Here is a 22078-nt window from a genome sequence, read left to right on the forward strand (position 1 = left end):
AAAACTACCTATCAAAGAGTATGCTTATTACCTGGGTAGTGACATAATCTGTACACCAAATCCCCATGACACACAATTTACCTATATAACCCGAACATGTGCCCTTGAACATAAAATAAAGGTTTTTTAAAAAGATATTCTCCACTTGCTGGTGTTTTTAATTAACTGACAATTTGTCTCTTCATTTAAACAATTTTTCCAAAGCAAACCTGCAACTTTGGCTTGGGTCTTAATATAATACATGATATTTTCCTTTTTTATGAGCTAGACTCTCCTAGAAAAAATAGTGACATAAACAATTTATAATTAAGTTTAGAAGAAAAATTCAAGTGTATTATATTAAATAAGTGTCAATTGATAGTAGGGATCAAACAATAGCCACAACCTGGCATTGCAGACATTAATGGCAATGAAGAAAATTTTGTATATGTTCCAAAAATTGATTGAAAATGATATTAGTTGAGGCTTTAAAATTCTTCAAGAAAATCAAGCACATGTTTTTAACCTTCCTAAACTTCACAATCTCCAGAGCTTATGTTCTAGGATATCACCTTGGATACTAGTTTGGTTAAGCTAAACAACCTACCTGTGAAAACATTTGTCTTAATAAAGACTTCACTTTTAAATAAAGCTTGAATTTAATTAGAAAAAGAAAGCTGATGCTAAAATAGATTACACTAATTTAAGACTAAGAAAATGTCAGGTTTTCCAAACGTCAAGGTATAAAACTGACAGACTCAAAATGTTTTGCTAAAATAAATATAATTTTAATCTTGTGTACCCAGGCAATTTCAAATTTTCCAAAGCAGAACACTAGACATTCTTGCCTGACCCTGGTCTGTTGTAAAATTCCAGAGATACCCTCCCATCATCCTGTGACAGTAGCTCATCCTGACATGTAAATATCTCATACATATTTTATTCCATTCCTTGGAGCAATGATTTGAATAAAAGCAAAGCAGTTTTTCTGCTGTCTTTACTGTAAATGCTAATCTAAGAATATCAAACAGAGTATCTAGCCAGACTGCCTTGGTTTGAGTCTGTCTGCCACTTATGAACTGTGATCTTGTACAAGGTATGGAATCTCCTTGTGCCTTGTTTTCCCATCTATAAGATGGAGCAATGACATTACTTAGAATTTTGGTCACATTATGTGCCAAATCAATTTGCCAAAGGAAAATGAATCCTACCTGCCTAGATGAACAGAGTTTCATCTTCCTCCAGAATCTAATTCTTGGTCAAGAAACTACAGAGGTGCTTACTTATACCCGAAGGGTCAGCCTTAGGACTTCTCAGCTACAATGCAGATAGTATTTCTTGAAATGAAAGGACTCCACCAGCACTATTCATAAGCTGGCAGTTACAGAAACAAATGCCCCCAGTGCTGCTGCTATGGCTGCTGCCACTTCTGCCATGACCCCAGGAAGTTTCTAGAAGTGAGTGTGGTCACTGCTCATGTTCTGCCTGTGTACTGTTTAATATTACCATGCTCTGGCCTAGAAGAAGGGAACCCACCTTTTGTCTCCCTCCCTCTGCCCCAACAACTGTGAGTTTATCATTAGAGTTCAAGAACCCTAAAAGCTGGTCAATCACTAATTTTAAATTATCAAATTGTCTATTTTGGTATTTTCCTTGTAAGTTTTTTCGATAAATTATGGCCATAGGTTATCCTGGGTAAAATGTGCGTCCCAATTCCTTGGAATATCATCTGAGGCTAGGAATAGCCACGGTTGTGCATGGATGTGGCATCATGTGCAGATTGTAGAATACCACGGCAAAGCCCAATTTAGACTCCATGGGTGAGATCATTCTACCTTATATAATACATAAAAATGCTCAGGGTATACACACTTTGCAAAATGCTTTGAGGAAACATGGTTATGCAGGATGGTCTCCACTGAACAGTTTTGACAGAACAGGGCACTTAAGAGGAGCTGTTGGCCGGGCATGGTGGCTCACACTTGTAATCCCAGCACTTTGGGAGGTCAAGGCAGGTGGATCACCTGAGATCAGGAGCTCGAGACCAGCCTGGCCAACATGGCAAAACCCCATCTATACTAAAGATACAAAAAATAGCCAGGCATGGTGGCACATGCCTATAATCCCAGCTACTCAGGAGGCTGAGGCAGGAGAATTGCTTGAACCTGAGAGGCGGAGGTTGCAGTGAGTCGAGATTGTACCACTGCACTCCAGCCAGGGTGACAGAGCGACACTATGTCTCAAAAAAAAAAAAAAAAGCACCTATTACAGGAAAATAAATAACAATAACGATTTAAATCTATCTCTAGATAACTCAGATGACTGCATGTTCATGAAAAGCAACCTCTTCAATGGTCAGTATGATCTCTCTGAAGCAAATAAAATATTTCCTCAAATGTCTTTTACATGTCCCGTTAATTGTTTCAGTATGATTATAGGAGACAGAAACGACGAGGTAATGTTCAGGAAAGCAGACACAAAGAGGCAGGGGAAGTTATCACTGAGCAGGGCCACGTATGATGCAGAGGAAGGAAGTGCAAAGAGCAAACTGGGACCTGAAGCGGGTTGAAGGAAACTTCTCACAAATTCTGTGATAGCTCAATAAAGAATATGTTTGAGATTTAATTAAAATGAAGCTCAAAAAGACTAATGCATGAATTTAGAATAATTCCAAACCCAACTAGAGAAAGCAGTAAGGGTTTCTACCCATGTACCACCTCTCAAGTGTCTTTTGTATTCTGTTCAAGGAATGCTTTTAATAAAAAAACAATAAAATTAGAAATATTTTCTGATGAGTGATTTTTCCTAGCACCAATTTATGATGAACCTATGTTTTTCTTACCAAAACTATGGATTTTTTTTACACATAATAATTTGCCTTTTCAACACAGAGTTAGTAACCCTAATGAGAAGAAATCACAAGCAGAGGATGAGCTTACTGCTAACAGCAACCCTAGGTGACACCCCCAGGACAGTGTGTCCACAGGGGCTGAGCTACTGTGCTATAACATGCTGAGACCCTCAGCGCTGGGGCAGCAAGGCCAGGGATGGCAGAACTTCATCTGGGCTCCTCAGAGGGCAGCCTGAGGTATGCTGTGGGCCACACAGATAGGGAACCCCAAGATAGCCACTCCTGCCACTTTGCCCAGGTGGGATGCAACAGCCACCTCCCAAGTGCCTACTGCCCATTGTAGACAAGGGTCCTATATTAGTTTCCTGTAGCTATTGTAACAAACTCCCAAAAACTCAGTGACTTAAAAGAAGAAAAGAATTATTTTCTTGCAGTGCTAGAGTCCAGAAGTCTGAAATTAAGGTGTCAGCAGGGGTTATGTTCCTTATGGAAGCTCTAGGAGAGTCTTTCTTTGTCTGTTCTAGTTTCTGGTGGCTTTTGGCATCCTTTGACTTGTGGCCTTGTAGCTGCATCACTCCAGTCTCTGCCTCCAAGGCTATATCACCTCTTCCACTTCTGCCAAATCTGCTATTATGGACTCAATGTGTGTGCTCCACATTCATACATGTTGAAACCCTAATCCCAGTGTAATAGTATATGGAGATAGGGACTTTGGGATGAGTGGAGCCCTTATGAATGAGATTAGTGCCTTTAAAAGAAGAGGCCAGAAACCTACCTTGCTCTTTTTTCAGTCATGTGAGGAAACAGCAAAAAGTTGGCAGCCTACAACCTGGAAGTGGGCTCACACCAGAATCTGACCATGGTGGCACCCTGATCTTAGACTTCCAACCTCCAGAACTGTGAGAAATAATTTCCTATTGTTGACAAGCTACCCAGACTATGATATTCCGCTATAATGCCCTGAAGTGTCTAAGCAGTCTTCCCTGTGCATTTCTTATAAATAACTTGTCAGTGGATTTAGAGCCACACAGATAATCCAGGATGATCTCCTCATCTCAAGATCCTTAATTTAATTATATCTGCAAAGTTCCTTTTTCCAATTAAGATAATAGTCACAGATTCTGGTAATTAGGACATGGGCATATTTTTTGAGGGCCACTATTCAACTCACTACAGAGTCCATGAGACTGCCAAGGGAGCTGGTGTTCAAGATGTTCAATAACTTAAGGTGAGCCTGGTAGGGGAAGGGATGGGGGTGGGGAAGGAAGAAGCAGAAAGCTCAGGTGGGTGCTGGGAAAGAGGTAGCTCCAAGAAGTGGCCCCAAATTCTGGCATCACAAATATTGAATATTTCTGTTTTCTCATCCAAGCTGGCTGCATAGTAGCTCCTCTAACACACAGACCTGTCCCCAAATTAAATTGTCATTATTTCAAAATACTTGGCATTAAAAAAAATTATTGGATTCAAGATCTATTCTTTTCAGCAAGGGAAATTTTAATTTTACAGTTGTTTTTGAAAAAAAGGCAGAAGCTGCTAAATTTTTCAAATACACTTTAACTATTATAATATGTTAACGGTTTTAATTTTTTATAACTTATGCAAAAAAGTGTCTTATCAACGAGGATTGTTAAGACCTTGCAGGAATCATCATTAATAAGACTTGACTAGGAGACTAGGAAGTGTTTAACCATTTCAGGCATAAAAATATGCCAAAGAAAAAAAGGTCAGGAAAGCACACTGAAGTCTCATCTTAAAAACTGCAAAGATTTGGCTGTTTAAATATTCAATCTTTTCATTAATATTTGTGTTTTTATCATAATGATGTAGATAAAGCATACATAATATGTTTTTTTCAACAGGTCCCATGCAGATGCCTCCAAATCCCTTTTAATTTACTCCAGTGTGAAAAAGTTAGAAAGAACTGTTATATGAAATAAGCATGAAAAATGCTTTTTCTCTTTTCCTCTGATATAAAATTATATATAATATATATAATAACAGAGGAATATATAACATATATATAATAGCAGAGGAAAAGAGTTTGTGTGTGTTACTACATATAGCATATATATAGTAACGCAAACATTTTATATATATGTAATTTCCAGAATACATATTACATATTCAGTGATCAAAATTACTCTTTAGTTAGAAAAGTCAAAGAGGAATACGTAGGAATTGGGGAATGGGAAGAAAGAACAGAAAGGAAGTAATTTGGGTTTAAGTAAGGCTGAAAGTGTTAAAAATGAGAAAGTACAACTGGTTAGAAAAAAAAGGATATTTGCAAAGAAAGTCATGCAGCCAAAAGGGATCCACTATGGAAAGTATTTGGTTTATAGTTCAATGCCTATTCTTCAGTCTACTTATTTGTTAATTTATTTATTCTACTTTGCTCACAAGCTTCCTCTCAAAATTGTACCACTCTCCTCAGGCATGTGGATAAAGTACGGACAAATAACTAGGAAACAGTCCAAGACTTTATATTGCTTGTCACAGCAGTACCTCTTGTAACAATTTTTTCATGTGTGTATAATAAAAATATGTAGGCCAGTGGTTTCTTCAGACAAAAGCAGTCTTCACATTCCAGAAACTCATGGGGAGGTTGTTGAAAGAACAAGTTGTGCACACAGAAACACACCTGAAGAATCAGCCATTCCCTGGACTGGAACTTTAGCTCTGTTTTGAAATAGCTGAGGTGATGTTGACCTCCCTGGAAAAGACTGTGAGTCAACCCCAACAAGGTCATTCACCTTGGGAGCGCGGGTCAGAGTAGACTTGGCCAATCAGTTCATGGCCATATTTGTATTCAATGTTGTTGGTTCCTCAGTGGGTGGGACTTGGGTTTTAACACCCAAGGAAATGGCAAGTGAAGACATCAATTTAAGAAGAAGAAGAAAAAAAAAACATGACTACTAGGACAAATTAAAACTTGGTTGTGCACAAACAGAATGCCAGGGGTTGGCAGAACATGGAGTGGCGAAAGCTGACCAGAGGTGGAGGCCAGAACCCTGGACACTAGTTTGCACCTACTGTAAGTCACTTTTCATGTCAGATCCTCATTTTTCTCATCTGTATAGACAGACTATTTTATTAAATGATTTATGAGGTTTCCTGTCATCTAATTCTACAAATGCTCTGTGAATAGCTTCTGATTGGCTAAACAGTCTCACTTGGTATAACTTAAGAGAGTGTGACTTTGTTCTGGTTTGTCCTTGATCCTGGAGCATTCAGGAAGCTTGAAATATTTTCTCTATGACCCTTCATTCCTTCAGTGATGAAATTTGCCACAACACAGTACACATGACCCAATCCCTATTTTTATTACCAGGGATTTGGCTCTAACTTTGCCCAACTCTCAGGTGATGCTAACCTCTGGAGATTTCCCTGACCTCCACATTTGCTGTAGAGGACTAAACCCTAGTGCTAGATGGGGTTTGAATGCTCACTTTCTTTACCTGATCCTTAAACATTTAGAGCAAATATTTCTGATTTAAGATAAAATTGTTAATATGATGTGTTAAAATTTCTTTCTGGGGTGTTATTATAGCAATTAATGAGTCATGTAGGAGCTCCAAAATAGCAATTCAGAAACAGATATTACTGAGTAAGCAGTAAAATAAATATCAAAGTTCTAATGATTACCAGCTTTGAGTAAATCATGCCAGTCTAGGAAATAGAAGTGTTTATGATACTGCTGAACTAACTCTATACAGCCCCCCAACAATTCAAGCCATATTAATTTGAAAGCAGTTAGTAAATATAAGAAACTTAGTTATAATATAATATAATATATAACAGTAAATATAAGAAACAATAGATCAGTAGATCTTCACCATGACTGCATGTTAGACCCATCAAGAGAGTTTTTAAAAATTAGCTTCCTCTGTTCCCTTCCCTACCCAACCAATTAAATTGGGCTGTCTGTGATGTGGCCAAGGTGTTAATATTTGTGCTGAGTTCCCTAGGTACCAATAATTTTTCAACAGACAGGGCTGAGAAACATTGCAGTCTATTATTTTTCTGGGGCATTATATGGCACTTCCATAGAGTAAAATTGAAACAAAGAGGTCTGAGTGCAAAGTATGACTCACCCAACTTCTCTTAGCCTCAATTTCCCCAGCTATAAAGAAAGAGACAGTATCTGCTCCACCAAATTGTTGAGAAAGTTAAATAAGTTATATTTCGAAGTATTTGATACACAATAGATGCTCATAAGGTATTCATTGAATGTTGAATTCATTTTCTATAACTTTTGTTAGCTTAATGTTAGGTGGTGATGGACAGTGATGATCTCAGTGTTAATATGGTGACCATAGTAAAGAAGGTGCCTATAAAATACATGTGAAGAATAAATGTAGACACTGATTTTTCTTCTTACACACACACATATAGATGAGGAATATGGGATTTTGTTAAGTTTCTTTTATATACTTTAATAACTCATGTTATTAAGTTCATTATATGTATGTCTATTTATATATAGCTATTAATTGATCTAGGTATAGATGAGGAATATGGCATGTTATATTCATTTTAAAAATGTGTACAATCGCGAATTCAAATATAAATAGGAAATAAAGCAACAACATGACATTAAAGGGGATATCATCGGCTAGATATGAGCCTTAAGAGGCAGGAGACCAACCTGCCCCTCTGCTCAGCCTCAAGCCTGTCACTACCAAGCCGCACCTTGGAGCTCAGCCTAGAGGGTCTCCATCACTCACTTGAAGTTGAATCTAAACTCCCTCTGTAACAGAACGCCAGTCTGGGGAACTCTGAATTGACTACAGGTTCACAGATAGAGATTGCTTAACTGGAAGAAAAGTAAGGAGAAAAATCAATGTCTACATTCATTCTTCACATATTCCTCAATAGATCTATATATCTATTGATTGAAGGGTCATATTTCTACATCTTGTTCATTTGTAACTTGGATGTTATATAGTAAAATGTTTGATTGCCATCCTTGCCATCTCTTGTAGGACATTTTGGGTCTAATTTTGAAAGCTGGATATTACTTTCTTTCCACTTTCTGTAAACTGAGGCTAGGAAGGAGAAGAAAGGGAATACTCCAATGAAGCCATATACTTCCCTTCTGAAACACTGTTAAAGATACTCTGGCAGGCCCCCCTGCACCGAGCTGGGAGTGTATTCACTCCTTTACCATACAGGTAGGCTTCTGCTATACCCATCTTGGTATGAAGCCCTGGAAATAAGCAAATTCTTATACAGTGGGATCATGCAGCAAGAGTCTATACACTCAAAAGTGTTTACTAAATTTTTCTCTTGACCTTCCAAGGGTACCTCACCATTCCACCTGTCTCCCCATAGAAGATGTGAGTGAGAATGCCATGACTCTGTGACCTCACAATACTAACAGAATTTTGCTTCTGCAGGATGGGACCACAGCCAGAACTCTATGCCACACCAGAATTTACTTATTCAACACATTTTTCTGAGTGTCAACTCTGTGCCAAGTATCGTTTTAGTTTTACAGCAGTGAACAAAATACACAATGTGCCTGACCTATGAATATTACTATTGTTGACATGACAACAATGAATGAATAACAAAACAGATTTATATAAGCCAGGTTGTATAAGTGTTATGGAGAAAAATGAAATAAGTGTTTAGCCAGGTTTCTCTAGAGGGACAGAACTAATAGGATAGATATATATATATGAGGGGGAGTTTATTAAAGATTATTGACTCACACAATCACAAGGTCCCACAATAGGCCATCTGCAGGCTGAGGAACAAGGAAGCCAGTCCGAGTCCCAAAACCTCAAAAGTAAGGGAGTGGACAGTTCAGCCTTCAGTCTGTGGCTGAAGGCCCGAGAGACTGTGGCAAACCACTGGTGTAGGTTCAAGAGGCCAAAAGCTGGAGAACTTGGAGTCTGATGTTTGAGGGCAGGAAGCATCCAGCACAGGAGGAGGATGAAGGCTAGAAGACTCAGCAAGTCTGCTCCTTCCAAGTTCTTCTGCCTGCTTTATTCTAACCATGCTGGCAGCTGATTAGATGGTGCCCACCCAGATTAAAGGTGGGTCTGCCTCTCCCAATCCACTGACTCAAATGTTAATCTCTGGCAACACCCTCACAGACACATGCAGGAACAATACTTTGCTTCCTTCAATCTAAGCTGACACTCAATATTAACCATCACAGTAAGCATATCAGAGACTACTAGGGTCTGCTGTTTGGGACAGGGTGGTCTGAAAGGACCTCTGGTAAGGTGACTTTTGAGCACAGACCTGAAGAAAATGGAGGAATGAGCCCTGTACATTGTCAGGGAAGAACTGTTTAGGCAGAGGAAATCCAGATGGAAAGGACCTGCACTGGAAAAGTGATTGACATGTTAGAGGCACAGTGAGGAGGCCAACACAACTGGTGAGGAGTGAATCAGGAGAGTAATAGGGGATGAAGTCACAGAATTGGGACCCAGGTCATAGAGAGCCCTGGAAGGTATTTTAAGGACTTGGACTTTGAGGAAAATGAGAAACCATTGGCCAGTTTTGGGTACATGAATGATATTTAACCAGAAGATTCTTTTTCCTCTCTATCAAGTCATCACTTTCCACATTTTATGGAAAGAAGTTTTATCTTTTCTTGTTAAGCTATTGCTGAATTTTTAACTTTGGGGTTTTGTTTGTTTCGGATAGGTATTGGGAGAAGGAGAGGCTGTCAACCCATGCCACTATGCTATCTCTAACTCTGCCATCGAGACCGAGTAAGTTTTATTTCCACCGTATTCTGCCGTCCATGGCTTGCAGGAAGGGGTTCACCCCCACTCACCCTACAGGCCACTTCCATGAAGAGCTGTGCCCAGAGGCTCCTTGGGCCCAGCACAACAAGCACATTCACGTAGCCCCAGCCTCAAATGAGCCTCATTTACAATCCAGCAGTGTGTGCCTGCACGGTAGTGCTTTATATTTCCTTTTTAATAAATATATGACTCATAACAGTATTGTCCTTTGTTCAGCCTTCATCTTTCTCAGAGTTCGAAGTGTTTGTAAGAAATAGTTGTAGATTTATTTTTAAAGCCTTGCTACCTTAAATCAAGAATTTTTTATTTTATTTTATTTTTTTTTGAGACGGAGTCTTGCTCTGTCACCCAGGCTGGAGGGCAGTGGCGCCATCTCCGCTCACTGCAAGCTCCGCCTCCTGGGTTCATGCCATTCTCCTGCCTCAGCCTCCCAGGTAGCTGGGACTACAGGCTCCCACCACTATGCCAGGCTAATTTTTTTTTTTTTTGTATTTTTAGTACAGACGGGGTTTCACCGTGTTAGCCAGGATGGTCTCAGCCTCCTGACCTCGTGATCCGCCCGCCTTGGCCTCCCAAAGTGCTGGGATTAGAGGCGTGAGTCACCGCGCCTGGCCAAATCAAGAAATTTTAAAAGCATAATATACCACTATATTTCTTTCCGTTTCTTACGAAAAGCAATAATGCCAAATTTACAGGCATTATGTTGAATTGACATTAAAGAAGTACTATCAATCCATTAAAATAATCAATATGTTATTTCTTGATCTCCTGACCTCGAGATCCACCCGCCTCGGCCTCCCAAAGTGCTGGGATTACAGGCGTGAGCCACTGCGCCCAGTCAAAATAATCAATATGTTATTTCTGATGCTGAATGTATACACAAAAGTTTTCAACTATCTGAAAAAGATGATCTTCTGATAAATATTCATCATATCCTGATTTTTAAAATTGGAGTACTTCAAATTTAGATGTTACATTAAAAAAAAAAACTCCAAATTCTCACACATGAAACCTGATCTTGGTTCTGATGTTTACTTTTTTTGAAGTAAATAGAAATAATTGAGTACAGAAGAAACAATTAGCTAGATTTGTTAAAATCTGGTTAAATATTGTTTTAATTATCACAGAAGATGTAACGAACGTGTAACTTTATGGATTATTTATAGAATAGTGGGCAAAACCAATTAGGTATTAAGAAGTGAACCTTGAATTTATGCATTTTTGTAATAGAACTTCTAGCTGTACTAAATACAAACTGAATTTTTGGAGGATAAACACTAAAAAAACTCTTTCATTACACTCAACATATATTATTTATCATATTAATAAGCTTCTCACGTCATACATTGTGTATTGTTATTGTGGTTATTTTTGTCAACAATTTTTATCAAATGAGTTCTAATTTTTGGTGGAGAAATTTTGGCAACTACACAAAGAATGTACCAATTATCACTTCTGCAAACTATGCATATGAACTTTTCAAAATCCATAAATTACTCTTCTCTGGTTTGGCTGAAGTTAGAGGAGCATTGTTAAATAATATTTACTGAACACTTTTTCTAAAAAAAAATTATGTGTGTCTTCATAATGTGTTTTGATTTAAAAGAAAGTTGTTATTATTAGTGAAAACATTTTTTGTAATAAGCCAATAAAGTCCTCAAAATTAAAATGAATCATACTATGGAAGACCTATATTTGATACATGTTTTTCTCTGAGCAGGCAAACGCACTTAAGACCTTTGTGTAAGATCAGAAACTCATAAGACAGCATTAAAAAGTACTATACAGGAGGAGATGGAATAAGATGGCCAAATAGAAGCCTCTGGCAATCATCTCCCCCAAAGGAATTGAACAACTATCGAAACAAAATTGAACAACTCTCTAAACAAAAAAAGTACCTTCATAAAAAACAAAAATCAGGTGAGTGATCACAGTACCTGCTTTTAACATCATTTTTTTTAATACTTTAAGTTCTAGGGTACATGTGCACAACGTGCAGGTTTGTTACATATGTATACATGCACCATGTTGGTGTGCCGCACCCATTAACTCGACTTTTACATTAGGTATATCTCCTAATGCTATCCCTCCCCTCTCCGCCTACCCCACAACAGGCCCCGGTATGTGATGTTCCCCACCCTGCATCCAAGTGTTCTCATTGTTCAATTCCCACCTATGAGTGAGAACATGCAGTGTTTGGTTTTTTGTCCTTGTGATAGTTTGCTGAGAATGATGTTTTCCAGCTTCATCCATGTCCCTACAAAGGACACGAACTCATCCTTTTTTATGGCTGCATAGTATTCCATGGTGTATATGTGCCACATTTTCTTAATCCAGTCTATCATTGATGGACATTTGGGTTGGTTCCAAGTTTTTGCTATTGTGAATAATGCCACAATAAACATACGTGTGCATGTGTCTTTATAGTAGCATGATTTGTAATCCTTTGGGTATATACCCAGTAATGGGATGTCTGGGTCAAATGTTATTTCTAGTTCTAGATCCCTGAGGAATCGCCACACTGTCTTCCACAGTGGTTGAACTAGTTTATAGTCTCACCAACAGTGTAAAAATGTTCCTATTTCTCTACATCATATTAAGGAAAGAGGCACTGAAGAGGATAGGAAAGGCAGACTTGAATTGCCTACACCACTCTTCCCCCATCCCCGGGCAGCAGCCCCGCATGATGCAGAGAGAGAATCTGTGTGCTTGAGGGAGGGACAGTGCAGTGACTGTGGAATTTTGCATTGGAATTCAGTGCTGCTGTGTCACAGTAGAAAGCAACATAGGCCAGAACTCAGCCAGTACCCATAGAGGGAGCATTGAAACCAACCCTAGCTAGAGGGAAATAGCCCATCCCAGTGGCAGAACTTGAGTTTTGGCAAGTCTTGCCAACACAGGTTAAAGTGCTCTGGGGTTCTAAATAAACTTGAAATGAATGGCAGTCTAGGCCACAAGGACCGCAATTTCTGGGCAACTCCTGGTGCTGTGCTGGGCTTGGAATCAATGGGCTTGGGGTGCACACAACTTAGTGAGACACCAGCTGGGGTGGCCAAAGGAGTTCTTGTGTCACCCTTCCCCAACTCCAGGCAGTGAAGCTAGCAACTTCAGGAGAGAACCCTTCCTTCCACTTGAGAGGAGAAGGGAGAGTAAAGAGTACTTTGTCTTGCAACTTGGATACCAGCTCAGCCACAGTAGGACAGAGCATAGGGCAGAGTCCCAGGCTCCGATTCCAGGCTCTAGCTCCCAGATGACATTTCTATACATACCCTGGGCCAGAAGAGAACCCATCACCTTGAAGGGAAGGACCTAGTTCTGGCAAGATTTATCACCTGTTGACTAAGGAACCCTTGGTCCCTGAACAATCAGCAGTGGTACCCAGGCAGTACTTACCATGGCTTTGGGGTGAGATTCAGGGCCATGACCCAGTACATTCCCAGCTTTTCTGACTATGAGGAGAAATTCCTTCTACTTGAAGAAAAGAGAGGGCAGAATAAACAAGACTTTGTCTTGTAGTTTGGGTACCAGCTCAGCCACAGTGGCGTAGAGCAGCAAGCATATCCTTGTGGTCCCTGATTCCAGGCCTTGGCTCTTAGGTGACATATCTGGACCTGCCATTGGCCAGAGGGGAGCTGACTGCCCTGAAGCAAGAGTCCCAGGCCTGGCAGCATTTAGCATAACTGACTGAAGAGTGCTTGGATCTTGAGTGAACGTGAGCAGTAGCAAGGCAGTTCTCACTGTGGACCTAGGGCAGTGGTAGCCATGAGGAGAGACTCCTCTGCTTGTGGAAAGAGAAGAGAAGAGTGCGAAGAATTTTGTCTTGTGGCTTGGGTGCCAGCTCAGCCACAGTAGAATAGAGCACCAGGTATATTTCTAAGGTTTCCAACTCCAGGCCCTGGCTCCTAGACAGAATCTCTGGACTTGCACAGGGCCAGGGGGAACTCACCACCCTGAAAAGAAGGACACAGTCTGTCTGGCTTTGCCACTTACTGATTTTAGAGCCCTAGAGCCTTGAGCAAACATAGGTGGTAGCCAGGCAGTTTCACAGCTGACTCTGAGTGAAACCCAATGCTATGATGGCTTCAGGTCTGAAGCACTGTCCTAGTGGTGGTGGGTACAGGGTTGTTTGTGTCACCCCTCCTCTAGTTCCAAGAAACTCAGCACAGAGAGAGAGAGAGAGAGAGAGAGGGAGAGAGAGAGAGACTCCACTTATTTGGGAGAAAGTAAGGGAGGAGAACAAGAGTCTCTGTCAGGTAATCCAGAGAATTCTTTTGGATCTTATTCTAGACTATCAAGGCAATACCTCTGAGTCTGCAAGAGCCACAGCATTACTGGGCTTGGGGTGGCTCCTAATGCAGATATGGCTACAGTAACCAAAAACTTAGATTACAACACTGTGAAGTTTCTTCAAATACCTGAAAAGCCTTTCCAAGAAGGACAGGTACAAACAAGCCAAGACTGCAAAGACTGCAATAAATACCTTATCCTAACTCTTCAGTGCCCAGACACTGACAAACTTCCAGGGAAATGACCTCACCAAATGAACTAAATAAGGCACAGGGGTCAATCCTGGGGAGACAGAGATACATGACCTTTCAGACAGAGAATTCAAAATAGCTGTTTTGAAGAAATGCAACAAAATTCAAGTTAAAACAGAGAAAGAATTCAGAATCCTATCAGATAAATCTAATAAACAGATTGAAATAATTTAAAAGAATCCAGCAGAAGATCTGGAGTTGAAAAATGCAAGTGACATACTGAAGAATGCATTGAAGTCTCTTAACAAAATTGATTAAGCAGAAGAAAAAATTAGTGAGCCTGAAGACAAGCTATTTAAAAATACACAGTCAAAGGAGACAAAAGAAACAAGAATTTTAAAAAAGAAGTATGCACAACACCTAGAAAATAGCCTTAAAGGGCAAACCTAAGAGTTATTGGCCTTAAAGAGGAGGTGGAGAAAGAAAGATAGGGGTAAAATGTTTATTCAAAGGGATAATAGCAAAAGAACTTCTCAAACCTAAAGAAACATATCAATATTCAAGTACAAGTTTAACCCAAATAAGATTACCTCAAGACATTTAATAGCCAAACTCCCAAAGGTCAAGGATAAAGAAAGGATCCTAAAAGCAGCAAGACAAAAGAAATAAATAACAAACAATGGAGTTCCAACACATCTAGCAGCATACTTTTCAGTGGAAACCATACAGGCAAGCAGGAGAGTTGCAGGACATATTTAAAGTGTTGAAGGATAAAGACGATAACCTTTGAATAATATACCTGGTGAAAATATCCTTCAGACATGGAGGAGAAATAAAGACACCCAGACAAACAAAAGCTTAGGAATTTCATCAACACCAGAACTATCCTATGAGAAATAGTAAAGGGAATTCTTTAATCTGAAAGAAAAGGACACAAATGAGTAATAAATACTCTGAAAGTACCAAACTCACTGGTAATAGTAAGCACACAGAAAAACACAGAATATTATAATCCTGTAATCATGGTATGTGAACTACTCATACCGAGTAGAAGGACTAAAACATAAACCTATAAAAAATAACTATAATCATGTTTAAAGATATAGACCGTATTATAAGATATAAATAGAAAAAACAAAAAGTTTAAAAGCAGGCAGATGAAGTTAAAATATGGAGTTTTTATTAGTTTTCTCTTTGCTTGTTGTTTGATTGTGCAATCAGTGTTAAGTTGTCATTAGTCTAAAATAATGAGTTATAAGATGGTATTTGCAAGCCTTATGGTAATCTCAAATAAAAACCATGCAAAAGAAACACAAAAAATAAAAAGCGAGAAATTAAAATGTACCACCAGAGAAAATCTCCATCACTAAAAGGAAGACAGGAAGGAATAAAAGAAGGAAGAGAAGACCATGAAACAAACAGAAAACAACAAAATCAAAGGAGTAAGTCCTTACTTACCAATAATCACATTGAATGTGAATGGACTAAACTCTCCAATCAGAAGATACAGAATGGCTGAATAGAGTTTTTAAAAAGACTCAATGATACTACAAGAAACACACTTCACCTACAAAGGCAACTATAGACTGAAAATAAAGGGATGGAAAAGATATTCCATGCCAATAGAAACGAAAAAAGAACAGGATTTGCTACATTTATATCAGACAAAATAGGTTTTCCTGACTGTATTAGTCTGCTCTCATGCTGCTAATAAAGACATACCTGAAACTGGGTAATTTATAAAGAAAAGAGGTTTAATTGACTCAAAGTTTCACATGGCTGGCCTCACAATCATGGCTGAAGGTGAGTGAGGAACAAAGTCATGTCTTACATGGCAGCAGGCAAGAGGGCATGTGCAGGAGAACTCCCCTTTGTAAAACCATCAGATCTCATGAAACTTATTCACTATCACAAGAATAGGACAAGAAAGACCCACCCCTATGATTCAATTGCCTCCCACCAGGACCCTCCCATGACACAAGGGAATTATGGAAGCTACAATTCAAGATGAGATTTGGGTGAGGACACAGGCAAATAATATCACTGACAAAAACTATAAAAAGGTAAAAGAAAGTCATTGTATAATGAGAAAGGGGTCAATTCATCAAGAAGATAGAGCAATTATAAATATATATTATAGAGCACTTATAAATATATATGCACCTAAAAATATATGCATCCAGATATAAAAAGCAAATACCATTAGAGATAAAGAGAGAGAGAGAAAATCCAATATAATAATAGCTGGTGATTTAACAACCCACTTTCAGCATTGACAGATCACCCAGACAGAAAATTAACAGAGCAGCTATGGACTTAATTTGCACTATAGAACAAATGGACCTAGTAGATATCTACAGAACACTTCATCCAATGGCTGCAGAATACACATTCTCCTCAGCACATAGATCATTATCAGGGATAGATAACATGTTAGGTCACAAAACAAGTCTTAAAACATTAAAAAATTACAATAATATCAAGCATCTTCTCTGAGCACAATGGAATAAAACTAGAAATCAATAACAAGAGGATTTTGGAAATGATACAGATATATGGAAATTAAACAATATGCTCCTTAATGACCAGTGGATTAATTAATAAATTAAAAATGAAATTTAAAATTTCTTGAAACAAATGGTAATGGAACCACAATATACCAAAACCTTGGGATACAGCAAAAGTTGTACTAAGAGGAAACTTTATAGCTATACATGTCTACATCAAAAAAGTAGAAAAAACTTCAAATAAACAACCTAACAATGCATCTTAAAGAACTAGAAAAGGAAGACCAAATAAAACCCAAGATTAGTAGAAGAAAAGAAATAATAAAGATCAGAGCAGAGATAAATGAAATTGAAATAAAAGAAAGTACAAAACACCAATGAAATGAAAAGTTGGTTTTTAGAAAAGATAAAATTGACAAATCTTTAGCCAGACTAAGAAAAATAGAGAGAAGACCCAAATAAATAAAATGAGATGGAAAAAGAAGACATTACAACCGATATCACAGAAATTCAAAGGATCATTAGAGATTACTATGAGCAACTATATGCCAATAAATTGAAAACCTAGAAGAAAATGATAAATTCCTAGACACATACATCTTACCAAGATTGAACTATGAAGAAATTCAAAACCTGAATTGACCAATACAAGTAACAAGATTGAAGCCATAATAATATGTCTCCCAGCAAAGAAAAGCCTGGGACCTGATGGCTTCACTGCTGAATTTTACCAAACATTTAAAGAAGAAATAATACCAACCCTATTGAAACTATTCCAATAAATAGAGGAGGAGGAGATACTTCCAAACTCTTTCTACAAGGCCAGTATTAGTCTATTTTCATACTACTATAAGAAATACCGAAGATTGAGTAATTTATAAAGAAAAAGAGGTTTAATGAACTCACAGTTCCACACGACTGGGGAGGCCTCACAGTCATGGCAGAAGGCAAAGGAGGAGCAAAGGCACATCTTACATGGCAGCAAGCAAGAGAGTGTGTGCAGGGAAACTGCCCTTTATAAAACCATCAGATCTCATGAGACTTATTCACTATAATGAGAACAGCACAGTAAAAACCTGCCCCCATGATTCAATTACCTCCCACTTGGTACTTCCCACAACAAGTGGGGATAATGGGAGCTACAATTTAAGATGAGATTTGGATGGGGACACAGCCAAACTATATCAATTACACTAATACCAAAACTAGGTAAAGACATATCAAAAACAAACAAACAACAAAAAAAAAACTACATGCCAATATCCTTGATGAACACTGATGTGAAAATCCTCAGTAAAATACTAGCATACCTAATTCAATAACACATTAAAAAATCATTTTTAATGACCAAGTGGGATTTATCCCTGGGATGCAAGCATGGTTCAACATACACAAATCCATCAATGTGATACATCATCTCAACAGAATGAAGGACAAAAAATCATATGATCATTTTAACTGATGCACAAAAAGCATTTGATAAAATTCAACATCCCTTCATGATTTGAAAAAAAACTCTTAAAAAAGTGGTTATAGAGGGAACATATGTCAACACAACAAAAGCCGTATGCAAAATATCCGCAGCTAGTCTTATACTGAATAGGGAAATACTGAAAGCCTTTCCTTTAAGATCTGCAACACAAAGATACCCACTTTCACCACTGTTATTCAGCATAGTACTGGAAGTCCTAGCTAGAACAACTAGACAAGACAAAGAAATAAAGAGTGTTTACATTGAAAAGGAAGAAGTCAAATTATCCTTATTTGCAGATGATATGATCTTGTATTTGGGAAAAAAAATGAAAGACTCCACAGGAAAACTATTGGAACTGATAAACAAATTCATTGAAGTTGCAAGATACAAAAACAACATACAAAAATCAGTAACATTTCTAGATGCTAACATTGACCAATCTGAAAAAGAAATCAAGAAAGCAATCCCACTTACAGTAACCACAAATAAAATTAAATACCTAGGAATTAATGAAAGAAGTGAAAGATTTCTACATTGAAAACTGTAAAACATTGATGCGAGAAATTGAAGAGGACACAAAAAATGTGAAGATGTTTCATGTTCATGGATTGGAAGAATCAGTATTGCCAAAATGTCCACACTACCCAAAGCAATCTACAGATTCAGTGCAATCTCTATCTAAATACCAATGGCATTCTTCACAGAAATAGAATAAACAATCCCAAAATTTATATAAAACCACAAAAGACCCAGAATAGCTATAGCTATCCTAAGCAAAAAGAACAAAATTGGAAGAATCATATTATCTGATTTCAAATTATACTACAGAGCTATAGTAACCAAAACAGCAATGATACTGGCATAAAAACAGACACATAGATCAATGGAAAAGAATAGAGAACTTAGAGATAAATACATATATGTTCAGTAAACTCATTTTCAACAAAGGTGCCAAGAACATGAATTGGAGAAAAGACAGTCTGTTCAATGTATGTGCTGGGAAACCTGGGTATCCATATGCAGAAGAATGATACTGAACCCTAAATCTAAGACTTCAAAATGTGAAATTACTAGAAGAAAACATTAAGAAAACTCTCCAGAACATTGGTCTGGGTAATGATTTCTTAAGTAATATTCCACAAGCACATGCAGTCAAAGCAAAAATGGACAAATGGTATCACATCAAGGTAAAAAGCTTCCGCACAGCAAAGGAAACAATCAACAAAGTGAAGAGACAATCCACAGAATGGGAGAAAGTATTTGCAAATTACCCCTCTGACAAGGGATTAATAAACAGAATAGATAAGGAGCTCAAACAACTCTGGGAAAAATATGATAATTTGGTTAAAAAGTAGTCAAAATATCTTGGTAGACATTTCTCAAAAGAAGACATACAAATGGCAAACAGGTATATGAAAAGGTGCTCAACACCACTGATTATCAGAGAGATGAAAATCAAAACTACAGTGAGATACCATCTCACCTCGATTATAATGGTTTTCATTCAAAGACAGGCAATAATGGATGCTGGTGAGGATATGCAGAAAGGGGAATGCTTGCACCCTGTTGGTGGGAATGTAAATTAGTAAAAGCACTATGGAGGACAATTTTGAGGTGCCTCAGAAACTAAAAATAGAACTTCCATATGACCCAGCTGATATGGTTATCTCATCTTGAATTGTAGCTCCCATAATTCCCTTGTGTTGTGGAAGGGACCAGTGGGAGATAATTGAATCATGGGGGTAGTTTCCCCTACACTGTCCTTGTGACAGTAAATAAGTCTCACAAGATCTGATGGTTTTATAAGGAGAAACCCCTTTTGCTTGGCTCTCATTCTTTTGTATGCTGCCATGTGAGACTGCTTTTTGCCTTCTGCCATGATTGTGAGGCCTCCCCAGCTGCGTAAAACCGTGAATTCATTAAATCTCTTTCTTTTGCAAATTGCCCAGTCTCAAGTATGTCTATATTAGCAGTGTGAAAATGGACTAATAGACAAGTAATCCCATTTCTAGGTATATACCCAAAAGAAACAAGTTAGTATATCGAAGAGATATCTACACTCTCACGTTAATTGCAGCACTATTCACAATGGCCAAGATTTGGAAGCAACCTAAGTGTCCATCAACAGATGAATGAATAAAGAAAAGGTTGTATTTATACACAGTGGAGTACTATTCAGCCAACAAAAAGAATGAGCTCCTGTCATTTGCAACAACATGGGTGGATCTGGAAGACATTATGTTAAGTGAAATAAGCCAGGCACAGAAAGACAGCCTTCACATGTTCTCCCTTATTTGCAGTAGCTAAAAATTCAAACCATTGAACTCATGGAGATGGAGAGTAGAATGATGGTTACTTGAGTCTGGGAAGGGTAGTGAGAGGGCTGGAGGGAAGTGGGGATGGTTAATGAGTATAAAAATATAGTAGATAAAATGAACAAGATCTAGTATCTGATGGCACAATGGGGTGACTACCATCAACAATAATTTGTTGTACATTTCAAAATAACCAAAGAGTACAATTGAATTGTTTATAATACAAAGAATGATAAATGTTTGAAGTGATGATTACTGCATTTACTCTGATGTGATTATTACACAATGTATGCCTGTATCAAAATATCTCATGTACCCATAAATATATGCACCGACTATATACGTACAATATTTTTCTAATGTACCCTATTCTAAAAAAAAATACTATGCAAAGCAAAAATGTAAAACAAAAATGAAGGACAGCCAATAGTTCTACCTGTATCTTGTCTCTATTTTAAATAAAATTTTAAATAAAACCACAAGAAAAAAGATATAACCACAGGAAATCAATCAATCTTCGCATAACTTATTATTAGCTGAAGTCTCTACCAAGAAGTATTGCAAACATTTCCATGAGAAATTTTGTCATGTTTCTCATGGCTCATAAATTTCCCTTTCTATTTAAAAATTCCACCATTTCATATACACTTAAGTATAAAGTAAGCCAAGCATTGTGAAGTTATAAATCTATTATACTAGCTATAGATACAGAAATATGCATTAGGTTCACCAAGTCATGAACGGGAAATGTCTAATAAAATTATTCAAAATAGTGACATATCTCCTGCTAGTTTCTTCTAACTTTCAGCTCAGTCTTGTCTGAAACAGTATTCACATATAAATAGGCTAATGGATGCTTCATTACACTATTCTCTAAAGTGCCTAAGTCTCAAATCTGATTCCTAGTTAGAAAACAAAGCAAATCCTCAAGAGAGGCAATGCCTACTGATTCAGTATTTATTCATGATTCCTACTTTTATCTGATTTCCAGTTATTGATACAAATGTACTCTCAGCTTCTGTATTTCTTATATATATAATTCTTTTTATATTTTAGGATAATGCTTATATTGTTTTTATTGTTTTTGTTTAATAATAAAATTTTAATGTATTCAGTATATCTTTTTTTTTCTTTTTATTATTATTATTATTATACTTTAGGCTCTATGGTACATGTGCACAATGTGCAGGTAAGTTACATATTAACACCATTCCATAGACCTTTATAGGTAGTCATTTTATTAATATTATTTTCTGGGTAATTGCTAATTTTTATTTCCTCTTTGTCCCCACTGTTATTGAGAATAATAGTTTTCAGTGTTTGAGTGATTCATCTTTTCTAATATCTCTTTATAACGACTTTGTATGTTTTCTGCATTGTTATCAGAGATTGCAGCCCTTACAATGTCTTATAAGTTTCACAGATGCAATATTTGTTCTCTGTCCATAGGGCACAGAGTCTGATTTAGTTTTTTAAACTAACATAATCATCTTATTCATATCCCATATATTATTACATAATATCACTTAAAGTCTCAATTTCAGTTGAGTCCTAAATACCTTTCTTAAGGCTAAGAGCAATGGGTTAGGTGCTAAGCATCACCCTTAAATGGCAATTCGAGGGGCTGGATGGCCTAGATGATAAATACCAGGAGATTATAAAGCCAGTTCCTCCAACATCAGCAGGTCACTCTGGATTTGCTGCAAATTA

General features: G+C 37.6%; 1 long non-coding RNA gene across 2 annotated transcripts in view; it reads left to right on the forward strand.

The window, feature by feature from the left end:
- Positions 1-8248: 8248 nt before the first annotated feature.
- LOC103889354 (uncharacterized) overlaps positions 8249-22078 on the forward strand; it is a 72564-nt gene continuing 58734 nt past the window's right edge. The window contains exons 1-3 of one of the 2 annotated variants that reach the window (XR_008527197.1): positions 8249-8871; positions 9491-9558; positions 11315-11514. This is a non-coding gene — a long non-coding RNA (uncharacterized LOC103889354). Of the gene's footprint in view, positions 8872-9325; positions 9559-11314; positions 11515-22078 lie in introns of those variants that run through there. The other variant, XR_008527198.1, reaches the window with a different exon arrangement.

This window comes from Pongo abelii, chromosome 6 (genome assembly GCF_028885655.2).
Source record: "Pongo abelii isolate AG06213 chromosome 6, NHGRI_mPonAbe1-v2.0_pri, whole genome shotgun sequence".
Taxonomy (NCBI): Eukaryota; Metazoa; Chordata; class Mammalia; order Primates; family Hominidae; genus Pongo; species Pongo abelii.